This window comes from Pinus tabuliformis, chromosome 6, assembly GCF_031772625.1.
Source record: "Pinus tabuliformis cultivar Carrire ecotype Pingquan chromosome 6, CPIR1, whole genome shotgun sequence".
Lineage (NCBI taxonomy): Eukaryota > Viridiplantae > Streptophyta > Pinopsida > Pinales > Pinaceae > Pinus > Pinus tabuliformis.
The window spans coordinates 2,060,674,620-2,060,690,458 of NC_142292.1; positions in this window are offsets into that span (position 1 = coordinate 2,060,674,620).

Genomic DNA, 15,839 nt, shown 5'->3' on the forward strand with positions numbered 1-15,839 from the left:
AGGCGCTGCGTTTTTGGCTACAGGAGGATTTGTCAGAGTTGGGGCTTTGTGTGATAAATAAAGCTTCTAAGGAGGAAGTTGACCATGCCCAAGCCTTTTCACACGTGCTAAAGTTATCAAGCAACTCAGAGAGTGACCAGAGCTACTTCAACCATGGGGTGCTCTGCTTTTACCAATGCAACTGATTTTGATGAGGAATCATTATTTTGTCATTTGGTTCGTGAATGAAAACATGAAGTGGTTCTTGTGAATGTTAAGATCCTCTCCAATTAATTTGGATCAATCAGAATTTCATTGTTTGGTCAAGTCATGTTGATTAAGGTGCGCTATGCAACTATGTTGTACTTTTTCTCCAAGAAGAAGGTTTGGGGTTTGAAGGTTTTTATTTTTCCTAGGAGAATTCTCATAGGTTTAAAATGTTAAATGGGTCATTCCATGTCAACCTACTACCCTTAGCATGTCTGATGATGGCTGAAGGTAGTGTAAGCTTGAAGCATTATGCTTTTGCATTGCGCCTTCACATAGTCATTGTATTTTCACCATAGCTCTTAAACCATATACCCGTTTTCCATGATTTTTTTACAGGAAATGTATGGAGGTAAGATGAATAAAATCACTTAATTTAAATTCAAAATGCTTCATTTTTTCGAGAAATGAGCCACTGTCATCTAAATCTATTTTTGGATTTTCTCATCCATGAGTCAGATTTGTTTCAATTGTTTTGTGGAGAAAATATATGAAGATATTTTTTTTTTCAAAAAAGCATCGCAATCCGGCTTACTGTTTAGGAGATATGCAAAAAATACAGCCGTTGCACTTTGGTGCTACGTTTTTACTGTAGGGGAGGCACTTCTTTGCTAGACAATAATCTTTTTGAGTGAGTTATCTTAGTCAAAACATGATGCAATTTTTTTTTTAGGTGTTAGTAATTGTAATAAAACATTCTGACACTCACAAGCTTGATTTGGGGCTGAGGAATTAATGTAAATGCTTAGAAAAGAAATTGGTTTAAACAAGTTTCTATTTTTTAGGAGTTAGTTCTATTTTCCTTGCAGAAGTTAGGAACAACATCCTAATAAGAAATTTGACCCATAGTGGTAGGAAATGACTCATTTGAGTCAATTTTATGATGTGAATGTAATGGAAAAGGGGTTGGTCAGATTGGAGAGAGAGACACCTTGAGTGCATTGTATTTTCTGAATATTTTTGCTAATGAATGAAAGACAGAAGGTGATTTGCAGGGATTCATGTGTCAAATCTTGATGGTGTTGTGATTATTGTATATTTTAAATTTTTCTTATGTTAATAGATCTCTTGAATGTCTATATTCATGCTTAGAAGAATGGGGTGTTTAATTCATAATTAATCTTAATGGTGCTTTGATTTATTTTTTCCAAGTAATTTGTGTTTTCCTTTCAAAGAAATATTTATAATTCATCTACAATTTTGATGATCTATGTGTTGTTTTCACATTTATTATACTCACCCTCCTACAATGATTTAACTTGATTTCATCACCAAGACTACCTACCGTGCCCCTGTGGGAAAACCCTTTCTCTCTTCATAAGATCACTGGACAAATAATAACTTTGACATGACTTCATGCCCAATGGATTTGTCTCTTTTCTTACCAACAAACTTTTGAAAATCATACCCTATTGAGCTCTATACCTAGCTTAATATCATATTAGTTGAATACTTAAGTGAGGGAGACCTCCCCAAGGCTAGAAGGGCTAGATTCTAGCCTAAAAGTGGTTTGTGGTTACCTCCGTAATTTCTCTCCTAAGCCTAGGGAAATTTACGGAGTGCTAACATGTAAATTGAGGTACACAAAACTTGTGAGTAATATATATGAAAAATATGGTCTTGAAACTAGTAAGTTCATGAATCCATAAGAATTTAAGATCACTGGCATCATCATAATCATTGTCATTGTCTTCATTATGATCATCAACACTGCCATAATTGTTATCTCTATTGTCACCATTAGCATTATCATCATAATCACCATTCATGTCATAGTCATCATCATCATCATCATCATCATGATTATTGACATTATCTTTAATTTTTCATAATTATCAGTGTCGTAAGAAATACCATCAATCCAAAAAATGTGATGAGTGTTAGAAAAATATTGTTTAGGAACATATGATATACGAATTAGAAATAACAACTCTATTTTTGAGAGATGATGATGATCATCATCACCACCATTATCATTGTCATTATCACTATTATCATCCTCATTATCATCATTAATGTAATTTATATCATCATTGTTGTCATCATCGTCATTGTTTTTGGGAAAACTAGTGTCTTTTCGATTGACTAGCCCTCTAGGTTTGGCAGCTACCCTAGAAACAACAGTTTAAAGGAATTCACGATTTCTTCTATGTATAATATATAAGAGAAAGAAGAAGGAACCAACCTGGATATTCCGCTTAACTCCTTTCTTGATCTCTCTCCCCCTTGACAGAGCTTGCAACTCCTCTCTGTACTTATCCCGCTTGGAGAGCACCTGCAGAAACATAGTAACAAATAACCGTCAAAGCATATTGATCTGTTATAACATAAAAATTACAGAATCAGAAGTATAATGAACATACAATGACATTCATAAATAATAAAATTCACAATTGCACAGTTATATGGAAGAAAACTCAAAGAACTTCATTAAATAGAAGGGAGAATTACAACCCCGTTTTCTGATCCAGCATCAAAGCCCTCTTCACCTCATGAAATAGAAAGATCACACGAACAATACAATGCTCTTTCCTCAAATACAAACTATCAACACTTCCTTGCAATTTACAAAATTCCAGCCTCTAGATCTCTTAGATGATGGATCCATCTATAGATGTGTGCAAGGGTGTGAGTCATCTTTGGGTTTTTGATTAGTGTCATTCCACTTGTTGTTTTTGGTTCCACTTGGATATTTCTTGGATATTTTACTCATCCATGGGAAAATTCAGAGAGGCAAGTGTCATAGGAGAAGTTTCTAGAAGATTCCATGAGCATCCACTTAGAAAACTATCTTGGACATTTGTCCATCCTCACTCATCACACCCTACAGAAGGCCTTATCAATATGCATTGCACCTAGCTAGTGTAGAAGTCAGTATGCATCGTACCCTAACAGTGGAGCAGTCAGTATGGCCCAGTTTAGGCCAATTTTGGATGGTTTTTCAGGTGGAACTTTTGGGGAATGATGTAATCAAATGACCATGATCTTTTAGGGTATGAAACAACAATTTTAGGGGTTGAAGAGCCCTAGTTTATCAACATATAAGATTGGGGTTGAAGTGCCCAAATATGTCTATAACAGTTGCCCCCTAAAGCATGAAGTCGTAAATCTTGATGTTGGGTGAAAGGCCTTATCATGAGGATCCAAGGTTTCGAACTAGAAGGTGACCTGTATAAGATACAATACAATACATCATCATAATATAATTTTCATGATCTAGCTGAGGCAGGCATTCCCATGCTCAGCTTTATAAATTCATTTCATGTACATAGAAGAGATAATCGTCTACAGTTGCAGACTGGTGATTCTTCATATGTAGAGTCACCATCCCTGGCTTGGATGACCATCTGTGCAGCTTCTGTGTACATTTGATGTCTTTATATCCCTGAATATATCATAGCCTAGATGGATGAAACTAAATCTGGGGTATTCATACTCATTCAATCTTCACCTAATGTACAAGTCAATCCATGTGAAGAGATGTTCTGAAGTTGAACATGGAAAGACATCGCCTGATTACCAGCCAATAATTTGAGCTATTAACAAATGCGAGAGGAATCATCGATAATGATAATGACCCTCAAGGTACTATAGTACAATTCATGTGGTGTGATTATATGATCCGATGTCGAACACCACGCAAAATATTTTGGTCAAAGGCCATTGATGCCAACCTATCGCCGGAAGTGAGAAACTTGTCGTTGAGGCATGCAAGCTTCAAAGTACTAAAAGGGTTATTTCTAAGTCAACTTCTTGGATAATGAGCTGACTTCGACAAGAAGTGACTCATCATAAGAGGGCCTTAATGTATCCCACATCTACGACACGAAACGAAGCAAATGATTTTATGGAGGTGAAAACGATCTGATCATAGAAGGTTCAGGAATAGCGGTCATGAAAAATGAAGGCTGAAGGTATTGTAGTGGATGAGGCATTAACTGGGTTTGTGGTTTCTCAACTGAATGACTTCTCTTGAACATGTCAGCGACACTGAGATGGATTGGTAGTGTTAGCCCCAAAATATGGATGGTGTGGAGGACCAATGGTGAGATGACTGGTGAACGAAATAACCCAACCCGACTCAATAATGGTGATGGAGTGAAAGTGTCATGTTCAAGAGTGACATGCTACCATAAGATTCTTCAAGTTTTCTTCCCTTTTTCCCCAGTCATTGTTGACCAGTACCTCTTTATTTTTTTCAAGCTTGAGGAGGATAACATATGCTTGTTCTATAATTTTCCCTTCATGAAACCTGTCGCTATGTTTTAACAAGTCTAGTGACAGTGAAACTCGTTCTTGTCTAGGTGGACAAGTTTGTCGCTATTATTTTAACGAGTTTAACGACAAAGATAACTTGGTCCTTTTCATGTTTAAAGAGTTTGAAAAGGGATGAAAAAGGGGACTCTAGCTCATCTCAGGTGGACGAGTTTGTCACTATTGTTTTAACAAGTTTAACAACAAGGATAACTCGGTCCTTTTCATGTCTAGAGAGTTTGAAAAGGGAAGAAAAGGAAAACTCCAGTAGTTCTTTTTCGTAGCATAATCCCTTAAGTCTGAAAAAGGATAAAATAATACGAAAGGGATGACTTTCTAATCATTTTAATGAGTCGGAAAAGACAAGCACTCGAAATTTTTCATGAGATAATCCCTCAGGTCTGAAAAAGATTAAAATATACAGGAGGGATGGCACTTCCAATTACTTTAACGAGTTGGAAAGGCCAATTGCTCGACAATATTTTCATATTTAACAAGTCTAAAAAGAGTTTAAAGGAGACTCATTTTTGAGGAATGAGTGGTGTCTAGGGTAGCAACTAGTTCCGGGTAAGCTTGGAACTTCTCAAAACATGGTGATGTGAAAAGGTTGGCTAATAAGACCAATCGTCGCGGCTGTTCCTAAAAAAGGGTAAATAATCAAGTGGAATCATATGATCGGCCAAAATAATGGAGGTGATGGGAGGAACACAACCAAGGCTCAAAATGCTGATAGCATGGCAATCACAAAGGTTATTTACCGAAGGTGGGTTCATTTTTTAACGATCTTGAACCATGGGGAACTATGCTCGGTGGTGGGTTTATTTGTTAATGAGCTTAAACCATGGGGGAAGTATGCTCAGTTGTTTAGTTTTCCTTTTTATGCAAGCTAGAAACGACAAAAACTAAAAAGCTAGAAAAGACAAAACTAAAAAGTTAAAAAAGCTAAAAAGTTAAAAAAATGAATTTGAAAAAGGTTTGCATGCCCCTAGCATGATGAAAAGGAGAGTCTCCAGTAGCCATATGGAAACTTCTGTAGTTAGGCAGGATGGTTTCATCTACAAAATAGACAAAACACTTCCTTGGCTTCGTCCGCAGAATAGACAAAGGTGAATGGTGTGTCAGACCAATAACACAACCTACAGGGAAACCATGTTAGGCAGGATGGTTTCATCCACAGAATAGACAAAACACTTCCTTGGCTTCGTCCGCAGAATAGATGAATGTGAATGGTGTCTTAGACCAATCACATAACCTACAGGGAAACTTATCTTTTCAGTTGGGTTTGTCCGCAGAATAGACAAGGGTGCATGCCCCTTAAGCTTCGTTACATTCACCAGATTACTCCTAGCAATCAGGTGGATGGAATGAAGGTTGGAGAGACACTTTCGATGCAAAAGGACCATTTAGGGATGATTTTTGACTTGGAGCTGTGCTTGAACCGGGAAATGAAAGCTGGTCAATGGTGACAATTTTTCCTTCATGTGGGAAACACATCACTCGGAAGAGTGTTGAAACAATAGCTTCCATGTTGTAAACATAGTCACGTCTAAGGAGTAGATTGTAATCTAATGGTCCGAGAACTACCATCACATTCAAATGAATGGATTTCCTTCCCAAAGTTATTGGTAACTTAGGAAGGATCCCTAATGGTTGACTGGTTTCTTTGTTAAAGCCTAAAAAACTCTATGTAACAGGCATAAGCGATGGCGAACCAAGCGCTTTCCAAGCAGTTGAGGAAAGGATACTCATTGATGCACCCTCATCTATTATAGTGCCAAACATGATCATTTTGTAAACTTGTACTATGATCCGGAAAGGTACATAAGAAGGAAGGCGAGATCTTGCTAGTCGATTCCAACCAAAGGAAGTGACCAGACTACTTGGAGGGGGTACCGAATAAACAGGAGAATTGACTCCTTGATTCACGAGAACTAGGGGATTTTCCTCCTGTTGTGAAGGAATAGGTGAATTTCCCCCTAGTTCATCGGACTCTGAAGTAACAAAAAGAATTTGAATGATATCATTCTCACTCTCTTCAGGAAGGGTATGATCTTCTGAAGGTAAAACTGGGTCAACTGTAACCTCAACCTGTTGACTTTCATCTGGTATAGACTCAGAAGATTCATTTTCAGTGATAGGTGTTTCGACCGACAGTTGAGTTAATTCATTTAGTTTTTCAACTAGTAAAGGACTTGGGGAGAGTTTCTGGTAACCGGATGGAAGTCGTTGTGGTGAAGCAGGGCTGTTATCCAACACTCTTTTGGCTTCATCCAAAAAAAGGACAATCGTGAAGGGAATGATTACCTTCACATAACCTACATGGAACTTTGACCTTGCCCTTTTTTCCATGAACCTCATTATCACTAGTTGATGGTGTGCTGTCAACATGATCACTAGAGGTTGATGACATCGTACGGTGCGAACGGGGAGACCATTCTCTCAAGATCCGAGGAAGGCAGGGACAATCTCGATGAAAATGGTCTCCTCTACAAATAATTCAAGGAAATTTGGGTTTAGGAGTTTTAATGTGTGAATTTTCACCAGATGATTCATGGTTTCCCCCTTGCTAAACTGACTTCTTCTTCCTCTCCTTCCCTTTCTTCTTCTTCTCAGTCACTGGCATACTAGCATCACTACTTTCACCAAGCTAAGAGGAAGGAGGGGAGGGAGAAACAAACGAAGAAGAAGGCAAAGGGTCAACTTCAGTATTAACTGGATGCTAATTTGATTGCTGAGGAATCATGGTATTTTGAACCACAGAGGTTGAGAATAGCCATACTGGCAGGCCAATTGTAATTCTCGGAAGGGACAATGTAGCCATATATGGAGCACCAATATTTCCCCAAGAAGAAAAAGGACTAGGATTCCCCTCAAAAGGGATTCCTTGATTGGTGGATCCCGGATTTGTCTCCATATATCTCAACCTAAGATCAATGAAGGAACAGGGATGTTATTCCAAATTAATAAATTTTAATGACGCTTTGACACAACTTTGTTTTTTCAATTTTTAAGAGTCGAGAAAAAGCTAAAGATGACTCTAGTCCCCTTCGATTTTTAGTGAGCCTGAAGTGACAAGTGCTAAGATGGACCTTTTCTTTTAAAGAGTCAAAAAGGAACGAAAGTGATTACTCTGGAAAATCTAGACAGAGGGATTACCAAACCAATCACAAAACTACAATATACACCTTGGTGATAAAAAATAAAAGAAATTACCAAGGACTTATGTACGGTAGTCAATCTTCCTAAATGTTGTGTTTAGTGCATTGTGATCGATAGGGTGACAGACACGACTTCCTATGGATAAAGGATATAAGCCTATTGTGGTCTCCCAATATATATGTGATGGTACGGGGAGCACAAGTCCATGCTAGCACTTGCCATATCAAAGAGCAGGAATCAACCAACCTTCAATGAAAACGATAGTTACTAGTTTTTACGAAGCCGGAACACATCTCTAGCCTAGACCTCTAGATGTGTTGTGTTAAGTTCCAAAGCGTTGTTAAGTTCATTGAAATTTGTTTTAGAGTTGTTCTTGTTTAAAATTTTTCCTTTCAATGGTTCACCGCGTGATGTTTACTTTAAATTCCTAAAATTCAATCTACAATGATAAACAATCGTTGTTTATTTTGAGCAATGAAAAATCCTAGCTACTAGGGAAAGAAGATTACAATTTCTTTCAAAAAAAGAGCAAGGAGCACATACTAGTGCATTTTCCTAAATCATATTTCACACACAAACTAAATGCAAATGCAAATGCATGTATTTGTTTTTTGTTCCCCTTAATGTGAAAAATTCCAAAAAGGAAAACTAAGTGTAGCAAAGATTTGAAATATCTCTTTCAAAGCGACATTTCGACAATTTTTTTTTCAAAATAGAAAGGAAGACTAAACAACACTTTTCAATTTCGAATAGAAAATGCTTTCAACACTTCAAATATCAACAAATCAAATCAAATACTTGAAGAAAATTTCAATCAACTATTCAAGGAAGGAAGACTCAACAACACTTCTCTTTTTGACACAAAACGACAGTTACGACACTTTTTGTACCAAAGAGACAGATCGATTTAAGCAACTTTTCGATAGAGGATTGGAAATGATGTACAAATACATAAATTTTTTTACTAATCCTAATCAATGGAGGCTGATCTAGGTGATGCAAGGAGGTTTTAGTAATGAAGCATTGTTCATAAGCAGCAAAAAACAACTAAACAGAACTGAAAACAAGGACAAAAAGCCCCAAATTTCTAGAATGGAAATAGGTTCAGTCAGTCATCGCACTAGGGCTTCACAGAAACAGGGATGCATCACACTTTACAGACTCGGGAGGTGCAATGCATACTGGATGACAGTGACAGATAGTGCGATGGGCTAGGGAGCGCAACTGAAGAGGGTTTTGGCTCAAATTTGCAGTTGTTTTCAGTGAATTAAGCTGAGCTATGATGGACAATAAAGAGAAAAGTACAGAGGAATGATATTGAGAGGCTACTGAGTTACCAAAAGGGCATCTAGAATGCTTGTAAGTCAAATTTTTAATTCATAAACTAAACTGGAGATTGACTAAAGCAGCATTCATCTACTATGCAATTGCAAAGCAAGAGCAGTTCAAAGGCTACCTGGATGACTTTAGGCTCCATCTATAGTTTATAAAACAAACAATAAAAACAAACAAACATCTATTCGTTCCCCAGTGGAGTTGCCATTTTGTTTCTGGGAAAACTAGTGTCTTTTCGACCAACTAGCCCTCTAGGTTTGGCAGCTACCCTAGAAACAACAGTTTAAAGGAATTCGTGATTTCTTCTATGTATAATAGATAAGAGAAAGATGAAGGAACCAACCTGGATCTTCTACTTAACTCCTTTCTTGATCTCTCTCCCCCTTGACAGAGCTTGCAACTCCTCTCTGTACTTATCCCTCTTGGAGAGCACCTGCAGAAACACAGTAACAAAGAACCGTCAAAGCATCTTAATCTATTATATCATAAAAATTACAGAATCAAAAGTATAATGAACATACAATGGCATTCATAAATAATAACGTTCACAATTGCACAGTTATATGGAAGAAAACTCGAAGAACTTTATTAAATAGAAGGGATAATTACAACCCAGTTGTCTAATCCAGCATCATCCTCCTAGCATCAAAGCTCTCTTCACCTCATGAAATAGCAAGATCACACCAACAATACAATGCTCTTTCCTCAATACAAACTATCAGCACTTCCTTGCAATTTACAAAATTCCAGCCTCTAGATCTCTCAGATGAGGGATCCATTTATAGATGTGTGCAAGGGTGTGAGTCATCTCTAGGTTTTTTATTAGTGGCATTCCACTTGTTTTTTTTGGTTCCACTTGGAGATTTCTTGGATCTCTTACTCATCCCTGAGTGAATTCAGAGAGGCAAGTGTCATAGGAGAAGTTTCTAGAAGATTCCATGAGCATCCACTTAGAAAACTATCTCAAACATTTGTCCATCCTCACTCATCGCACCCTACAGAAGGCCTCATCAGTATGCATCGCACCTGGCTAGTGTAGAAGTCAGTATGCATTGCACCCTGACAGTGGAGCAGTCAGTATGGTGTAGTTTAGGCCAATTTTAGATGGTTTTTCAGGTTGAACTTTTGGGGAATGATGTAATCAGATGACCATGATCTTTTAGGGTATGAAACAACAATTTTAGGGGTTGAAGAGCCCTAGTTTATCGACATATAAGATTGGGGTTGAAGTTCCCAAATATGTCTATAACAGTCATGGACGTCATGATCATCAACATCGCCATCACCATTCATATCATTATTGTTGTTAATGATGACTTAGATGGAAATGATAATAATGATGATTAGGTGATGATGACTTAGATGATGATGCCAAAGATAATGATTATGATTATGACAATGACAATATTTAACAATTGGGAATATTTTCCAAGTTCATTAGCTCGTCATCATCATAATCATTGTCATTGTAACCACCATCGTATTTATCACCGTCGTCATTATCATCATAATCAACATTCATGTCATCATCATCATCTTCATTATTGTCATTGTCATGACTATTGGCATTATCATCAGTTGTTCATTATTTTCAATGTCATAAGAAATACCATCAATGCAAACAAAATCACGAGTGTTGGAAAATGGATGCAAAAATGGGTGCAACAATGGATGTAAAATTGGCTTCAAAAGTGGGTGCAATAGAAGTAGATGCAAAACAAGACCAAAAACCCAACACAAAAGTGGATTCAATATTCAATATTAAATTGGACACAAAATATGATGCAAAAGAGGAAGCAAACATGTGTGCAATAGTAGGTGCAAAAATTGGCACAAATTGTGGTGAAACAAAAGTGGATGCAACAATGGATGCAGAAAAGGACACAAACATGGATGCAGAAAGGAGACTAACTTGGATGAAAAATAAGATGCCAAAAAATATGTAAACATGAATGCAAACATGGGTGCAACAATGGACATAAAATTAGATGCAAAAGGTGCATGCAATAGAAGTAGGTGCAAAAGTAGATGTAAAATGAGATTCAAAACCTGAAGAAAAACTTGACATAAAAGTGGATACAAAAGGGGATGAAAAACACACAATATTCGATGAAAACTTGGATGCAAAACAAGATACAAAAAAGGTAACAAAAGTGGACACAAACATGTGTGCAACTATGGAAACAAAATTGGATGAAAAAATGGATGCAACAGAAGTAGTTGTAAAAGTAGATACGAAACAAGATGCAAAACTTGATGCATATATCTGACACAAAAATGGATGCAAAAACAAAACAATATTTGATGCAAATTTGGATGCAAAAGAGGATGGAAATGTGGATATAAAAGTGGAAGCAAATGTGGTTACAAAAGTAGGTGCAAAACATGGCACAAAAAAATTGGAAGCAATGATAGATGCAAAAAAAAGAAGCAAATTTTGATGCAAAAGAAGATGCAAAAAGGGATGCAAAAGTGGATGTAAACATGGGTGCAATAGTAGATGTAAAATTGAATGCAAAAGTGGATGAAATAGAAATTGATGAAAAATTAGATGCAAGACAAGATGAAAAACCTGATGCAAAACCTGACACAAATTTGGATACAAAAAAGGATGCAAAAATATATTCAAAAGTAAATGCAAACTTAGAGGCAAATGGGGATGCAAACGTGGATGCAAAATTAGAAGAAAAAGTGAGTGCAAAGGTAGGCGCCAAACTAGGTGCAAATTGTGGCACAACAAAAGTGAATGCAATAGTGGACACAATAATGGATGCAATACAGGATGCAAATGTGGATGTAAAACAAGATGAAAAAGTGGATGCAACAAAATTAGATTCAAAAATAGATGCAAAACTAGACACAAACCTCAATGCAAAACTTAGCACAAAGTGGGATGCAAAAAAGGTTGCAAAAATGGACGCAAAAAATGATGCAAAAGAGGATGCAAAAAATGATGCAAAAGTTGACACAAGTGTAGGCGCAAAAAAATTGATGCAATAAAGGATGCAAAAGTAGGTGAAAAAAAATTAGGTGCTAAACTTGACGCAAAAACTGGTGCAAAACCTGGCACAAAACTTGGTGCAAAGTATGGCAGAAAACTTGGTGCAAAACCTAGTGCAACACTTGGTGCTAAACTTGGCACAAGGCTTGGTGCAAAACTCAGTGGAAAATTTGCATAAAGTTTTGCACCATATTTGATAAATTGACGCAAATAGCACCAAAAATGGGCTCTAGAAAATAAAGGAAGAAAAAAGGGATTATAAGCAAAGGGTTTTGTTGTATTGAAGGGAACTATAGTGCTCGTAGTGGTTTCCCTAGTCATCATGTAGTAAGAAGGATAATCAATTGTAACTATCATTCCTTCATGGGCAAAGTGAAGAACATGAAAGACTAATGACACAATAGAAATCATAACAGAAAATTAACTACAACCAAGGAGAAAATTATATTAAAGTGGGGCATCAACTACATAAACATCAATTGTGATGGTTTTTCTCTAAGATTGATGGAAAACATAGGGAGAAATGCCTTAGGTAACATGGTATGGATGTTAAAGGCCTAGAGTGTGGTAATTGATTGCATGAGTGCTAGAGAACCAATATCTTTTTGGTATGATGAGGCCATGATACAAGTGGAGGATCCTTCATCCATAAGAGTATGATAAATATCCATATTAAGGACATGAACCAACATCTAGAAGGTGACATAATGGGATTACCAATACCTACTTGCATCAATATAAAATGTAATTAGGTTAGATTATGAGGGGCCCTTCGATAGAATTTAACAAAGGATTTGCATTACGTAGGGAAACTTTGCAAAATCTCCAAGGTAGACATGGAACATGAGGTTATTCTAAATCCTCAACAATACTGTATTTTTTGGTATCCCTAGCATTAGGATTGTGTGTCGACCGACGAAAAACATAGGTGCGTAGATAACTATCTCCAAAGGAATATCGATAATGAGAGGTCCATTAGATTGAGGGGGGGTGACTGGGTCCTTAGTAGAAGAATTACTCTATGGAATCTCATAGTTTTTCACTCTCATAGTTAAGTTCATTGCCTCACTATACATAAGGATGTGTGATGGGACTTCGTATGTATGTTATCCTCATATGCACCCAAGTGAAGGAGATTGAGTTGCAACCATATTTTGTTGGGGTTGGATGGGGAATGGATGTGTAAAGATAGTAGGTTGATGCCCAGCAACCTGTTGCATGAAGAGGTGATGAATCTCATCCATACATGGATATTCATGAGTCATATGGTCACCTTGAAAAATATTATAAGGAAATTTGACCTTACGATTATGTTCATTGTTTCCATCACATGTCTTGTGGAGAATTTTTGGAAGTATTTTTCTACTTCTTATTTTTATTACCATGTTGTTGAGATATTTTAGGTTGTGTGGATTCAACTATGTTAATCTATATAGAATGTTTAGGAGAATTTTTTTCTTGATAATTAGGCACAGATGTAGGGGCTTGTGATGTAACAATCAATTTCCCCAATTTAGTAGCTAATTGTCTCACAACATCAGTGGAGATGGAACCAATTACACCATCAACACGTGGTCCTAATTTTGAACATGGTGGATCATTTAATGATCGAGGAGCATTGGATAATTTTGTAAAAGGTTCTTTACTTTGAATAGATTAAGTTAAGATGTTGGGCACACAAGATAACCTACTCTTTATTAGTCACCCTTGCCATAGCTACATCCTTGGAAATTTGAGGTAATAAGGATTGAGAAAAACAAAATTCAGTAGTTGATCAAGAACCTTTCTCCTAATCATCTGTTTACATCGCCTCCACTATTGAATATGATCAAATATGTGAGTGGAAGTGTGATACCTAATGAAGGTAAGATATTAGTTCTAATCTCTTCCCATGAAGGTAACCAACAATATTTTCAAAATTTTCACACGAAGGTGACATAATCATGTTAAGTGCCTTATCAATTTCAATGGCCATTTATAGGAATATTTGGTTAGGGTTCAGTTGAGGAGATGTAACTTAATACTATCATCCACCAAATAATTATATTAACACCATAAGTGGTAGGTGGCTATGTGTTTGATCAGATTCTATCCTAGCTTACCATTAAATTTCGGTATATCTGAGGGTAACTTAATGAGAATGGATGCCCACCATGGGTTGTGGTAGATGGGGTCATTTATACGTTTCTCCAAACCTAGAAAGTCAAGTGACACTAGAAATGGCAGTTGATATTAGTTAAATGGGTTTAGAGGTAAAGATGGTAACCAGATGGACCTTGCAGCCCCCCATGGTGTAGATTCTAGATGAAGAACTATCACCAAAGGGATTATTAGGCCCAAGGTATTAAAACCAAGGGCTAGTTGTGGTGGAAAAATGATTTTTTCTTCCAGAGAGATTTCTCTCAGGGACAAAGGACTCCCAAGAGCATGACTACTAATAGGATTTTATCTAGTACTAGAAGGATAACCTCCTAATACTAAAGTGTTTCCATAATTATGAGCATTCATGGGAAAATAGGTGTTGGCAGGTACATTTCCCCTAGATAATTTATCCCCCCCTAAAGGAACCTAAACCTTCGGTAAAGGGAATTCACCATAATGTAGAGCTACCCCAAGGATTAAACAAGCCTCTAAAAACTTTATTTCCCCTAGAATGACTAGGAATAAGTATAGACCCCCTTAGAGTATTCCCCATATACAATTGTCCCATATAAGAGATGGTGACCATAGGAATAAAATAATTATATGGGAACCACTTAGCTCTAATGTGTGGAATTTGAATCACCCCCCATATCGAACACAAATCTGGCAGGAGGGAGGGACACAAAAAAACTAGGGAAATCAACTAAGGTTGTAGAAGAAACTAATGGTATTCCCCAAAATAAGATGGAATAAATAGTCAAAGTTGGAAATTTATACCAAATCAAACTAATAAAAGTTAGCAAGGACATCATAGTAGAAAATCTTGATGTAAATGGTGAAGAGGGTATCATCTCACCCACGGTTGAAACAATGCTCTCACTAGCCATGTGATGATAAAACAAGGAAAAAGGTAGTATAAAGTTTGTAATCACCTAGAAAAGTATATGGTATAGAGGATTTTTCAAAGGTGGGTTTACATTTATTGGTAGAATTTCATATATGACTTCAAGTATGACCTATTCTTCCCCTTTTGAACCAAAAATAACCCTCCTAGATGTAGTTTGATATAAGTCCTCCAATTCCAGAGTAATCATGTCTTTATAATGGTGGGCCCTCCTCTTGTTTGAAGTCTTCATGACTAGTGTAAAATTGGTCCAACCACGATGAATATATAAAATTAATTACTTAAAAAATACACCCCTATGGCCACTAGACTCAGACCTAAGAGCATGCACTATAAAATATCCTATGAGTACCATAAGAAAACCAAATATAACATAGGTACCTCATAAATTCCATGATGCTTGAGGTGATGAACCCCCCAAGGGCATTTAAATAATGAAGGAATAAGAGTTATTCACCCCAACCTCCCTATATTAGCCTTGACTAGCACAAGTGACCTCGATGGACTTGAGTGTCACCCCTAGGAGCACTAATATAGTGATTGATATCTGCCTCAAGTACCGTGGGGACTTCCTACCCACATTCAGCTAGGAAATATGCCTAAATATAGGCCACTATGTCTCACACTGCACTACCAAATGACCAATAAATATGTGTGATTGAGACCATACACATAGATAGGGTAGATAAGCAAGAAACCTCTCATGATATTTCTCACAGTGAGTCATACACCTCTCAAAGATATCCCTGAACATGCATAATCCAATGAGCACTAGAACCAATGGATTAGGGAGGTCAC